Raw genomic sequence first — 13,340 nt, 5'->3', positions numbered from 1 at the left:
ACCACCACCTACTTAAAATGAGATCCAAAAAGCCTTTGCTCCAATGATGCCTATTTCTCTTTGGGCAAAGGTGGACTTGGCAAGGAGCTCTGCAGTTAGCAGCAGTGGTGTCGTGCACTGCAAGTGCATTATACCATAAATGCCAGGAAGCCATAAGAAGTCAGTGGAGCTGGTTAACAAGACCTCAGTCCTCAGTTACACATGGCAAGTCCTACTAAAGAGCTGCAAAACTGGACCACAGATAATAAAATTTAAGGTGCTCAATGCAATATTAAGACTTTAATTCTTTAATTGCTTTATGTTGGGCTCGTTAGCCTCTCCCGGCTCGGGTATTTACTTCTTTCTTTCCACCCTCCCTTTCTTGCCCTCTCCCCTAGCCGTCCAACCTGCAGATAAGCTAGAGTGAGGCGGGGGAGTCAGCGCCGACCTGCCGTGCACGTGGCCCGGCCGCAGATGTGTGCCCGCCTCCTTACCGCTAGAAGTCTGACGTACACATGCCACGGGGTTAGCTTCTTAGAGCGAACTAACTTTATTGAGATAAGGACAAGGGGAGATGATTCGGAGGGAGGGGTTTGGCCAGGATGTCGATAGGCTGAAAGGTATCACCTGACCCCCAAGAGCTATCGTCACTCAAGCGCGCCAAGCCAGGGTGGAGCTTGTAGGCACTGAGCTGGCTAGGATGGGTTGGGGGCTGTTTGCCCAACGGGTTTCTCTGGATTCCCATCCAGAGAGGGTAGCCAGGCTGCATTCCCCAGGGCTGGGGGAGGGGCATCAAGCCCCTTCCATCAAGGCCAAAGATGGATCCCAACAGCTTTAAAACAATTCTTTTACCTCTGTGAAGAAACTATCACGTATTGACTTGATGTTGAAGTCAATATAGACCTTCATAAAATTGATCCACTACACCCATGCCTCAATGTAATTGTAGTTGCCCTGGTTCATGTCTGTGGTAACACGTATTAAATATGCTTTCAAGAGGCCACTTTAGGAAACAGGCTAGGCAAGAAACATGAAAGTGAGAGACTACAATATAGTCTCCGCCAGATACCAATGGTTCGCACCTGTAATCCAAGATACTCAGGGGACTGAGAGCTGAGAACCACTGTTGCAAGTCAACCCAGGCATGAAAGTCCCTGAGACTCTGATCTCCTTTAACCAATGAGAAGGCCAGAGGGAAGCTATGACTCAAGTGGCAGAGCACTATTCTTAACAAAACTCAAGCAATGCCTGGGCCCTGAGTTAAGCCCCAGGAGTGGCACAAAAATTAAATCCATTAAAACTAAGCATTTCCATGTCTTATTCTTATTTTTCTATTATGATCTTGATGAAATGATATTAATATATACAAAGACAGTGGGCTAGTAAGGGCTAACCAATTATTTGCCATGATGGACAGTTTGCCTTCACATAAAGGCATGCTGTGGGTATAAACATGCCTTTATAAAGTTTGTGAGTACATTGATTTTCATTCTCTACGCCATTGGTTCCACAGCATTTCATAAAGACCTTACATCACTTACCAAGACATACAAGTATTACCAGTTAGAAGGAAGGTATTTCCCAAAGGTTTGGTCCTGCTGTACCAGTGGCCTGGGCCTCTGAAATCAGTGGTAGGTTGCACTCTATCTTACACCTGGCACCAAGAAGCAGAACAGCCTGAAGTTTGTCAAGCACTTTTTGGACTTTGGAGGTAACAGAAGCTTCTGGATGCCTACATATAATTTGTTACAGCTCAAGTCCATATACCAAGTAATCCAAATACTACCAGGTTGGAGTATAATCCAGAGCAAGCATGGACTCAACAGGAGGTATAAGATGTTTGTGCACTTGAGCCTTGTGAGATAGAACACTCAACTCCCATCCCTGTAGATAGACTAAGAGAAAAACCAGGATTCTTTTCCATTTCTGGAACTTTGGGGCATTCCCCCTCCAGATGACCCCTTACCTACTAAAAAGCATGACCTTTCTTGAGGGGAGCTACTCATTTCTTATGAGTTGAAAATGGAAATTATTTTCATGACCAGGATCTCATAAGGTCAAACATGTATGGAAAGTCATGCAATCATAGGTTAATTAGACCATATCTAGATACTTACATTACCAGAATCATTTCATTCCTCTATTCCTGAATGAGAGTTTCTGGTTTACCACTAGGCTCCACTACATAACAAAGTCAAAGCACACTATGACCAAGAGGGTATAGGGCTCAGGTAAAACCTACTTCATGGTCAGCTCAGCTCACAAAGGTAGGCAAGCACAATAAAAGCATCATAAAAGAGAAATAATGAATATCAATTCTGAATAACCCCAGGAAACAGTCATTGCATGAAGTGAAGTTAGGATCCTAAGATACCCCTTTCTTATTGCTTCAATTTTTGCTGACCCACAACACCTTTTAAAAGTGTTTACTTGAAAGAAATATGCCAACATGGGTAGGAGATACAGCTTTCAGTGTATGCCAGGAACAATAGAAAGTTGACAGTCACTGGATCATCTTCCCACTCACTGGACATATTAAAAGAGTATGGAAGTGAAAGCACCAGCAAACAGACTTCCAGATACTACATATTGTGTCTGCTTTGTGTGACGGGGGTTCATTGACACACTTAATCATGTTTGTGGGTAATAATGAAAGAGCTGATAGGCAGAGATGAGAATGGAGATTATGAGGTCACAGTTCAGTGCCTGCTTATAGACTTGATCATAGTGGTAGGCATCAAGGCTATCACAGGATAGTTTTACTAAGTAGCCAGCTGAAAGACACTCTACAGCATGAAGTCCATTAGGAAGTATTCTTGAGAAGATCCCGAATAGAACAGAGGCAGAAGTTGAGCAGACAATCACAAAATGATTCTAGTCAGGGAAGGAGCAAGAAGACAGGTAACTGCTGCCAGTAAAAATCACAGAACACGTCCTAATCCAGTAATATAGCCACAGGCAGAAAATTAGCATCCCTCTGTTTAGGGGATTTACAGAAACTCCTTACCCATAATCACCTCCTGGTGATTGAAAAATCAGGATTTTTGCTTAACAGAACTGCTAGATTCTTGTGAACAAGAAATTTTAAGAACAAGGGCTCCCTAAGTTCAGAACTTCTCCAGGAAACCTCAAGAAGTGCTGGATCAATATGAGCAAGGCCCAAACACATAGTGCTAGCACAAACATGTATAGCAGGAATAAACACCAGGAAGTCAGAAATGGAGGCATTGCTGAAGCTGTTGAGCTTAAATTCTTCCTGCTCTGGTCTTCTCCTTTTGACTCATGTTAAAATGCTAAGAGCCTTGAGAAAAGGGTACTTGTGCCCAGTGCCTCCAGTCACTATCTCTGTGGGTCTGACCAGAAATTAACCAGAACTAGAGACAATTCTAGAACGCACAGGATATAAGAGATCCATAATGTTGTTTGGGGAAAGTAAAAGAAGTCTCATGAGGATATGAAAATGATAGCTGAGAACATAAGCATCAACTCAACCATCAATACAACGTCCTGGTTGCCATTTTACTCACTTGGGAACCTAATAACTGATGTAACTAGCAGGTAATTGGCTTATAAACTGGGGAGAAAATGGGTTACCAAACCCCAATAATGATGGATTTCTACCATACAATAAGAGAGCTCAGCAACCTCCAGAAAATCAGAAGCTTTTAAACAAAAACAATCTACCACTTAAGTGAAGGAAAATGTTTTTTGAATGTTACTGCTCCCACAGAGAAAACGGCCAAAGACAGCTTTATTTCAAGTCGATGACTTAAGAATCCCTTTGTCTATAGGCAATGATACCTACAGAAAACTCATAATCCAGTCTTGTGACCTCAAGCAGATGGAAGCAGAGCTAGCTGGAACAAAGTAGCAGCATCGTGAAGCATGGAAAGGAGCTTCATTGGAGGATGGAGAAAATCTCCCTGTAAGATGGATCGGATAGTTGGCAGAATATTGTTAACATAGCTATGCTACTGAAAGCCTTCTACAAATTCAACACAATCCCCATCATAATTTCAAGGTCATTCTTCACAAAAATAGAAAAACCAGTACTCACATTCATGGAAACAGAAAAAGTCATATTCTGAGCAGAAACAGAAAAGCTCTAGGTATCCTAAAACCACACTTCATATTATACTATGAAGCCATAGTAACAAAAACACAGTGATACTTCATAGAAGTAGACACAAAGAACAATGACACAGGACAGAAGTCCCAGAAGTTATCCATAGAGCAACAGTCTTATGATTTTTTTTTTTTTTTTTTGGCCAGTCCTGGGGCTTGGACTCAAGGCCTGAGCACTGTCCCTGGCTTCTTTTTGCTCAAGGCTAGCACTCTGCCACTTGAGTCACAGCGCCACTTCTGGCCATTTTCTGTATATGTGGTGCTGGGGAATCGAACCCAGGGCCTCATGTATATGAAGCAGGCACTCTTGCCACTAGGCCATATCCCCAGCCCTGTCTTATGATTTTTGACAAGCCAAAACATACCTTAGAAAAACGACAGCCTTGTCTACACATTGTATCAGTTATCGACATGTAAAATACAAACTTGACCCGTACCACTCAATGAGAAAGTTTCTACATTGGTCAAAGATCTTAATGTTAGACCTGAAAACTTGAAAGCTAATATAGGAAGATAAAAAAATACTTGAAAATATACACATAAATAATTATTTTCTGAAGTCTCCAAATGGCCCACCAAGTAAGAACACGAACTAACTAATCAAATTTAAATGCTTCTGCATAAAAGAAACAATAAACAAAAAAACACAACCATAGAAATAGTACAGATATTTCTTAGCTCTTCAGAAAAAGATTTAGCATTCAAGTATATAAAGAGCTCAAATTAAACACCAAAGGAACCAATTCTCCAACTGATAAATGAACATGTGTACTGAACAATTTTCAAAAGAACTAGAAATATACAACATCCTTAAAGGAAAATCATAAACAAATGAGAGAGTCCATTTCATCTCAGCCAGAATGACTATAGAAAACACAGTCAACAAATGTTGGCAAAGATGAGAGATAAAGAAACCCTCATACATGTTTTGGTAGAAAAATGAATTAACTCAAAAATCAGTAGAGAAGTTCATCTCAAAACGAATAGACTCATTTTATGACTCCATCACACCACTCTTGGGCCTGCATCCAGAGGAGGGGGAGACATACATAAATGATGCCTACACACCCTTTAAAAAAAATCACAACACTGTTCACAATAGCCAACCTATGAAATCAGCCAAAATGTCCAACAATAGTTAAAGAAAATGTGGCAGATATACACAATTAAGAAATTAGCCTATTATAAGTGACTCATTCATTGTTTTACTCATATGTAGAAGGTAGATCTAAAATGATATCCATGAACTTAAGGAGGAGACAGACCCGGGGAAGAGAAAACAGAGTAGTTCTGAAGCATAAGCAAGATCAAAGTGTGTTGTATATCAATTTAGCATAGGGAAAACCAGCAAACACTTTCACAAAAGAGTGCAGAAGGGCAGGGGGTTAAGGTTGTTCAGAGTATGATGAGGACACCTATGGAAATATCACAATGTATCCTCCTTGTACAATTTATTTGTGGTAATAAGATGAATCAGAGAGCTGGTCAATTTCCCCTGTTTTCATACAAGCTATGAGGTAATTCCATGTAAATTTGTTGCTAATGGGATTCTGAGTGCAGGGCATTTTACTTGCTAAGTATCCCTCTTACCCTGGAACCACACCTTCAGGCCCCTTTTGTTTTATTTCTCAGAGAAGGTTTCCCTTTGGGGGCAGGGGCTGGGCTTGGATCCTACTACTTACATCTCATACATAAGATTTATGGCAAAGACCACTTAATCTTTTCCATGATATGCAAACTCCCAATTACTGCCTGCCCAGAATCTGGGATTACAGCGTTATATATTGCATCCCGTTCAGAAAATTTACCAGGTAAAAGGACAACAATGGTTAAGGTAGCTAATGACAATGGCAAGTATTTCATTCCAAACCAATGGAGAGCAAGAAAAAAAATCCAGTTACACAAAGCCATGACCTTTGATTAATTGAGTACAATGCCCCAAAGTAATCTTACTTTATAAATATCAAATTCCAGAAGAAATCTCATGACCTGGTACAACTATAACAATGCTGAACAACTATAGGCCCAGAGACAAAAAGGCAAATGGGAGCTAATAAAAGGCCTAAGACAACCAGAAAATTTAAGTCTGATCATGGAATAGTCTACTCTGTCCAAGTATATCCAAAACACACATCATTTAAAGGATTTTTCCCTCTCTAAATGTCTAACTATTGAAGATGGCAAAAGAGAAGGGTAGCCATTTGGCTACCTCCTGAGAAAAAAAATAACAGTAAAATTTGTATTTTGCTTAGAACCTCCAAATCTCCTATAGGTGTGGCTCCACATATCTGTTTGGCTCTATGTTCTGGGCTTGCTATTTTGCTTTGAGGTTAGACCCAATCTTGTCTTGTAAATCTTCCCAAGTAATTGACTCTGTCCCTTGGTCGTCATGTCACCTATGATCCAAGGATTCATCACATTCTCCATACTTAAAAACCAGAATGTATCTATTTTGTATAGACCACGAAGATTAGTAAAACAGATTTAGAAATGGTAGTCTATTCAATCTGAAGAAAACATTCTAAATAGTAACCTCACCCTAACACTCTAGGACAAACAGCTCCCTATTTAGATTTTCTTCCCTCTAAAAGAAGAGCAGAAAAAAGTCAGCAGATGTTCACAGCCAGCATTTGTGTTGGTTCTGCCACTACTGGCATTGCTTCACCTTGGTAGACTCAGTTATAAATGCTAGATGTAGAAAGGGAAGAGAACAGACATTAAGATCAGCAAGTGAGGGAACCACAGAAAGCTAGGATGGCGAGGACAGCAACTGAGCAAATCCTGATACTGGTTTGTAGCACTGCAAGATATGACCTAGATCCCTTCTCAAGATAGGACATGGTATTCACACTGCTGCTGCAAGGTCATGGGCAGATAGTATTCAGTTTTGCTTTCTTCTAGGTATATCCTCAGACATCCTTAACTAAGGTCATTCTTTCTAGTAGTAGCCTAGATCCAGATATCTACAAATGTGAGCCCAATGCAGAGCATGATTTTATCTCTAAAGATCCTGTGAGATATCAAGCTTGGACCACCTATCAGTCTCTAGGGGGGAAAGTATCATGTAGGTCACTATGAAGTCTGCCACTGGAAAGAAAGCAAAGACAGAACACAGTTCCTGAGATGTACCACATGACTAAGTCTTCTATGAACTTTTTGTGAAAATCACCTTAGCACAGCTGGACCCAGGTAGAGGGGAAGAGCTTAAGCATGAAGCCTCAGGTGACCACACAGCCATAAGTTATTCCCTGGGCACTGTTAGCCACACTAGTTTATGAGATTGGAAACTCTCAGCAACCATCAATTTTATGAGGATTTTGCAAGAGCACGATCAGAGGACACAAGTAAGCTGCCCCACCTTGGCTCCACTGTTTAACCAGTAATCTCTTCTCTAGTTTACCTCTATCCCCAAACATGAGAGTACAGATAGCAGAAGGAAAAGAAAAGAAGCTAGGTAAGAAGACAGACATGTTCCCCTCATGCTTAGGTTTAAGCAGGTCTTGGGTTTCAGATGATAGAAGCAATCACAAGGAAGGTTGGCAGTGCTTCTGGACCCTGGAGGGGGAGTTAGTCTGCCTATCCTGAACTAGATCCAAGCTCTATGATCCCCACCAGGTGAGGTTCTGTGCTGAGATTTGTGTTCCTTGATGCCCCTCCCCAAATAGATGTAGACCACTACTGACCAAGCTCTTTTTGGTCATAGGACTTGAACTCAGGGCCTGGGCACTGTCCCTGAGCTCTTTTTGCTCAAAGCTAGCACTTTAACACTTTCAGCTACACAGCCTCTTCCAACCATGGTTTCCTCTTTAAGGGCAATTCAAATTCTAAGCTTCAGCACACCAGGGTACCTCTTCAGTCTTCACTATGCTCCACTGTATTTGGCACATTATCTTTCATGCAAGGGAACACCTAATGAAGTACTGGACTGGATCTTGTTACCTTGGCAGAAGTAGACATCTTTTATGCCTGCTTATGACTGCCATCCTGCAAACCCTTTAGACCTGCTGGATATTACAGATGATATGGCCTCGACAATCGCCAACTTCACTGGCCAATATTGCTCCAAAATTACAAGATCATTGCTTATTGCAAATGAATCACCTACATAAACTCAGGTGACAATGTCCTTTCCATTCTGATAAGGTACAAAACAATTTTATGCCAAGCTTACTGGAATGGGCCACATCCAGGAGCTGCAATTGACTCCTACCCTGCAGGAAATCATATACCTGCTAACCGTAATAGTCAGAGATCAGTGAGGAAGACACTAAAGACCCTATGCTGTCACTAGAAGCTATTTACAGCAACAACTTCAAGCCTGACCAAGTCTTCACTTTCCATGTGTGAGAGTATTAGGTCTCAGAAACACCCAGAAATAAAGTCTCCTCAGTGGCTAACATCAATTGTCCTCCATCCTTCAGTCATTGTTGCCATTTTGTTTTTCAAGATCTCTTCCAGTCCCATCACAATGTCAAGTCGCAGGAGCTTCTTTGCCTAGCAATGGGGAAAGGATGGCCCCTAAAGACATTCTTGGTCCTGCAAACCCATATTTGTATTAAGGATGAGCCAGGTTCTGTTTGGATACATTGGAGCACAAGTAAATAGCTATAGGAAGGAACATAACCTGAATGGCAGGCAAAGCTCTAATCCTGTTTTAGGAAATTCAAGAGGGAAACAGCAATATAAAATCACATACACCCGCAAAAAAAATTCTCCATCAAAATAGCACAGCAAATATAAGAAGCCTAGCACATGAAGAAGTTTTGGCTGAATAGCAATCAACCAAGAAGGCAGCAAAAACTGAGCATGGAATCTCAACCTTCTCAAGGGGCTGCTTTCATTCATGTCATGTGCTGGAAGTTACAGGACATTGCCAAATTCTTCCCTAGAAAGATGTGTCCTATCAGTTCAATCCAGGAATCTACAACAAATGCAGCCAAGCTCACATGTACAGACAACCCGCTGGTTACCTATTTCTGTTATCACCAGCCAAGGTAGTCTGTTCTGGTGAGTGAAAGGATGGAATTCTTCAGACCAAAATGTTCAGGGAACACTTAGAGTCATACAACAGGCTAAGAACATGTGCTCCATCCCTCTAACAATGAGGCACAGGTCTTAAGACATCTCTAGTAACATTTGAACTCCATGGTTCATTCTCATACCTGACATCCAAAATAAATGCTGCCAAAGGGGGATTCAGGCAACAGGTAACTTGCTGAGGTGGGGGGTAAGGAAGAGTATCATATCCTCTATTATAATAATTAAGCCCTTTCCAGAACCAGGATAAGTTATGTGGATAAGAAGCCCCCACAAACACCTGACACAGTTCCCGGAAGCAAGTTGCCTGCTGTTTGCTTCTCTGTCACAATGTAGTAGTAGCCCCATGAATCCATAAGAATTAGAATTGTGATGCTGGCCTGGCCAAATTTCTTATGTTACTTTGATTCAGACATGAGACATCAACAAGGCACAATGTCTCTTATCATCTGCCTAAAGGATCTAGATATGAGCAAAATGGGTCCACACAAGGATATGATCGTCACGGGCATTTAGACCCGAGTAGGTGATTTTGTGCATGTCCCAGCCTGGGAATCACAACGCTGAGTCCCAAGTTCCACAAGAATTAGCAATGAAGGGGAAAACACAACAGGAAAGTACATCCCAGGCTCAACTAGAGAATGTATTCCAAGGAGGTTTAAGTGTCTTCACTGGAGAAACTGACACATACTCTCTAGAATATTCTATTTTCGCACCTTCCAAATTTATGGATGTTGATGTCAGAAGTGACCACAAAAGAAATATCTAAATCTGTGGTGGTATTCCTGCTGGGCTTTGTGGCTTTAACTTTCAGCTCAACTTAAGTTACACCTGTAGGGTAAAATGTTTGGATTCTGAGGAGGGCAGGCACCTGTCAGAAGTAAAAGAAAAAAATCACATCTGAAGAATTACTTACACCTAAAGAAAACAAACACAGCAGACTATTTCTAGGCAGTAAATGGAAGGCCTGCCAGCCCATTCCTGTGGCTCTGTTCTGAGGGCGATCTCAGTTGATTTGTCTCATCTGTGGAGCTCCATACCACACTTAGTGGAGCCAGGTGTACCCATCCTACCTTTGGTTCACTAGTCCCTCTGTATATCTTTAATCAGCAGAGACCTCCATATCATTTTTCGTAACCAGCTATCTCCTAGGTGTCAAAGAGTCAATAAAAACCATATACTGTCTTCTCCTCCCTTACTGCTGACTTCCTTGAGATGGCTCTTTTCACAGTGCCTGATGTTTTCATACTTCAAATGTACTGGCCAGAAATTTCACCTCTGATGTTACCCTTCTATCCAAACTGCCCTGATGTTCAAGTCTTTGCCAAATCCAGTCACTTTAAAAGCCCAATTTCATGCTTAGCTTGAGCTCAGTCATTGTCTATCTCCCAGTTTCAACTCAACTGAGTTTTAGTGTCCTGACGAGCTTGGTTGCATCTACCTAGGTTCTCACTGTAGTGATAGTGCTCTGAAACTTCTCCAGCTATATGTTGGGGAGCTCCTATCTGACCTGGAAGACCTGCAATGCTTGATCTCTGCTTTATTCTGTCCCCTGTATTTTTTTCTGCCTGGACAGTTTTAACACACTACTTTAAAACTAGTCTCTTGTCAAACTAGCCTCTGGAACTGTTTGTCACATGCTTGTTGCTAGGACTACAGTACCATTTTCTCAGGCCTTGACTCCAAAGCAAAAGACTGCATGTACTCCAACACAGCACAGAGTGCTATAGATAATTTGAAGCTGCTGATGTGAATTCTTGTGTGATAATTGTCAATGTCTGCATCGCCTAGATTTGCTTTAGATTTTCAAGTGGTTTTTAAAACACTTTGAGGGTCTTTTGGCTAGCTTTGGGTATGATGTTTCAAGTTACCTCAATTGGGTGATAAACTTGGCTTCAAGTGTTAGGGAGATAGAAGCTTAAAGGTAGAAGAAGGAAATGGGTTTCAGATATATTCTAAGTGCATCATCAGGTAATGAAAACGAGTACTTAAAAAAAGATCTGTAAAGATGGGAAAACTCTGAGAAACCATGACAAGCAAAGCACAGCAACTCTTAGGCCATCTGGAGGGCTCCACCCTGCATTTCAGTTCATAGCTGTTTGCTCAGCACATTGAGTGAACTTGGCCTGTTGCCAGGATCCTTGGGGGGGCGGGCCTCATGGGCCCTGGCATGCCTGCTCCTGCATTCCTGCACTCCTGCATTCCCACACTCCTGTGGACAGGGTTGCTAGGCCTGGGGAGGGAGCAGCTTTGGCAGCAGCGGCGCCCTGGGTGGGCCAGGTGTCCTCCCTGGCCCGGCCATGCTCCTTGCCTTCCTTACCCTCCTTGCCGCACTCCTTGTCCTGGGCCTGCTCTTGCTGGAGCTCCTTGCTGAGGGACCGGTCCTGGTCTCCCATCTGGTCGTGATTGCGCTCCTGGTCCTGCTCACGGTTCGGGCTCCTCTCACAGAGCTGGTCCCAGTGGGAGAAAGCTGGGAAATTCTGCCCTCCAGGCCAGTCCTCTCCCTGGGCCCTGGAAATGCTGCACAGTCCAGCTGCCCTGTGTCACGTGATTATTTGAAGGGTTTTCAGTGGAATGGAGCAATACTTGTGCAGTCTGAAGGAGAAGGTTGTGGGATTTCAAGGAAAGGTGAGGCAGAAAGGGTCTCCTCAGAAGGGTAAATAGAGAAAGCCTTGCTAACTTATTTGCCTGTACAAGTACACTTTGATAATTTTTTATATTTTCATAAACTTTCTTTTGCAGATACAAAATTAGAAATTTTCATTTGTTCCTTGAGGTCTTTTATTCCATTGTACATCACTACAGATTTTTCACTTTATAGCACGAGTTTTAAGTTGACAACTTAGCGCTTTGGGGTGTCTGGTGATATAAACCAAGTGTAAGTAGCTAAATGACATTGAAGTAAGTGAAGGTTTCAACACCTAATATGATGCAAAGACTTTTGTACATATAAAGCAAATTTTTCTAGTTTAAATACCCCATTGTAAAAAATAAAGTGTGTTTCTTTAGGTTAACTTGATAGAAATTTCTGTACATTGTATGTTGTATTGCAGAGTCTTTTATCACTGTACATTAAAACATGAGACTTAGGATGTTTTGTTACTTGAAGTAGAATAAATGTCCACAGAGTAAAACAAAACAAAACAAAACAAAACAAAAAAAAAAAAAATGAGTATTTGATGGATGTGTGGTTCTGCAGCAACCTAAGGTGTCCTCTGACCCTGTTCGTGCCAACAGGACAGACGAGAGTTGTGTGACAGAGCTCTGGTCTTGGAGGCTTTAGGTTGGAACAGAAAGGGGAACTATATGGTTTTGAATGTTTATTCAAGGTCCATCCACTCCCTTCCTCACTTTCAGCCCTCCCATTATGTTCTTAAGCTTCAAGGAAATGAGTTTTTCTGTTCTCTGACCTGACCCGCTCCATTTCCCCCATGTAAGGCCCAATGCCAGGTGCTAGCAAGATCAACAGGGAGCAAGGTGTGGGTACTGTTCCTTGGGAGCTGCAGGCTTGCTGTGTTGACTGGGCCTTATGGAAGGAATGGTGGTTTAGTGTGGAGACTTTCTGTCACTGTCTTCTGAGAGCTGATAGAAATTCATTTCCCCTCTCCCCTGTTCATCCTTACTCCTTGTAAATGAGTTCAGATATAAATCGCTCAGTCCTTATCTTCATCTCCAGATGGCCTGATGTGGGCTGCCTCTCCACGGTCTGTCTCTTGCTATAGAGGATGTCTAGCCTGTGGTGTAAAATGGCTACTCACTGACCAGAGTAACACATACAAGGCCTGCTGTCGTTTTCTTGAAGATCTGCTTGGTAGTACTCACTTTAGCCTAAATTGGATGGAGTGTCAATTCAATCTAAGCAGAGACAAAGGGTAGGGTGTGCAGTTACTTGCCTAGGGCAAAATTTGGTTTGAGATACTCACCTGAAAATGGAAACAAGGTTTCTGTCTTCTGTTTTTGTTTTCTTTCCCTTGTGTTCTGTATGTTTGTATACACGTCCTTGGGAGGGTAAGGGGAGGCACATAAATGGAGGGACAGAGCGTGAACAATTGCAGCAATGGTACTCTGGATACAATTTGAAAATGAGTTATATAACTTATGGGTGGGATGGGAGGGAAAAACGGAGAGAGGCAGGGAAGGGGTGACATTGTCCAAAATGTACTCTTTGGGTGACTTATGTAACTGTAACACCTCTGTAC

The sequence above is a fragment of the Perognathus longimembris genome, chromosome 12 (assembly GCF_023159225.1).
Source record: "Perognathus longimembris pacificus isolate PPM17 chromosome 12, ASM2315922v1, whole genome shotgun sequence".
NCBI classification, from domain to species: Eukaryota; Metazoa; Chordata; class Mammalia; order Rodentia; family Heteromyidae; genus Perognathus; species Perognathus longimembris.
Note: the sequence above shows the minus strand (reverse complement) of the source record.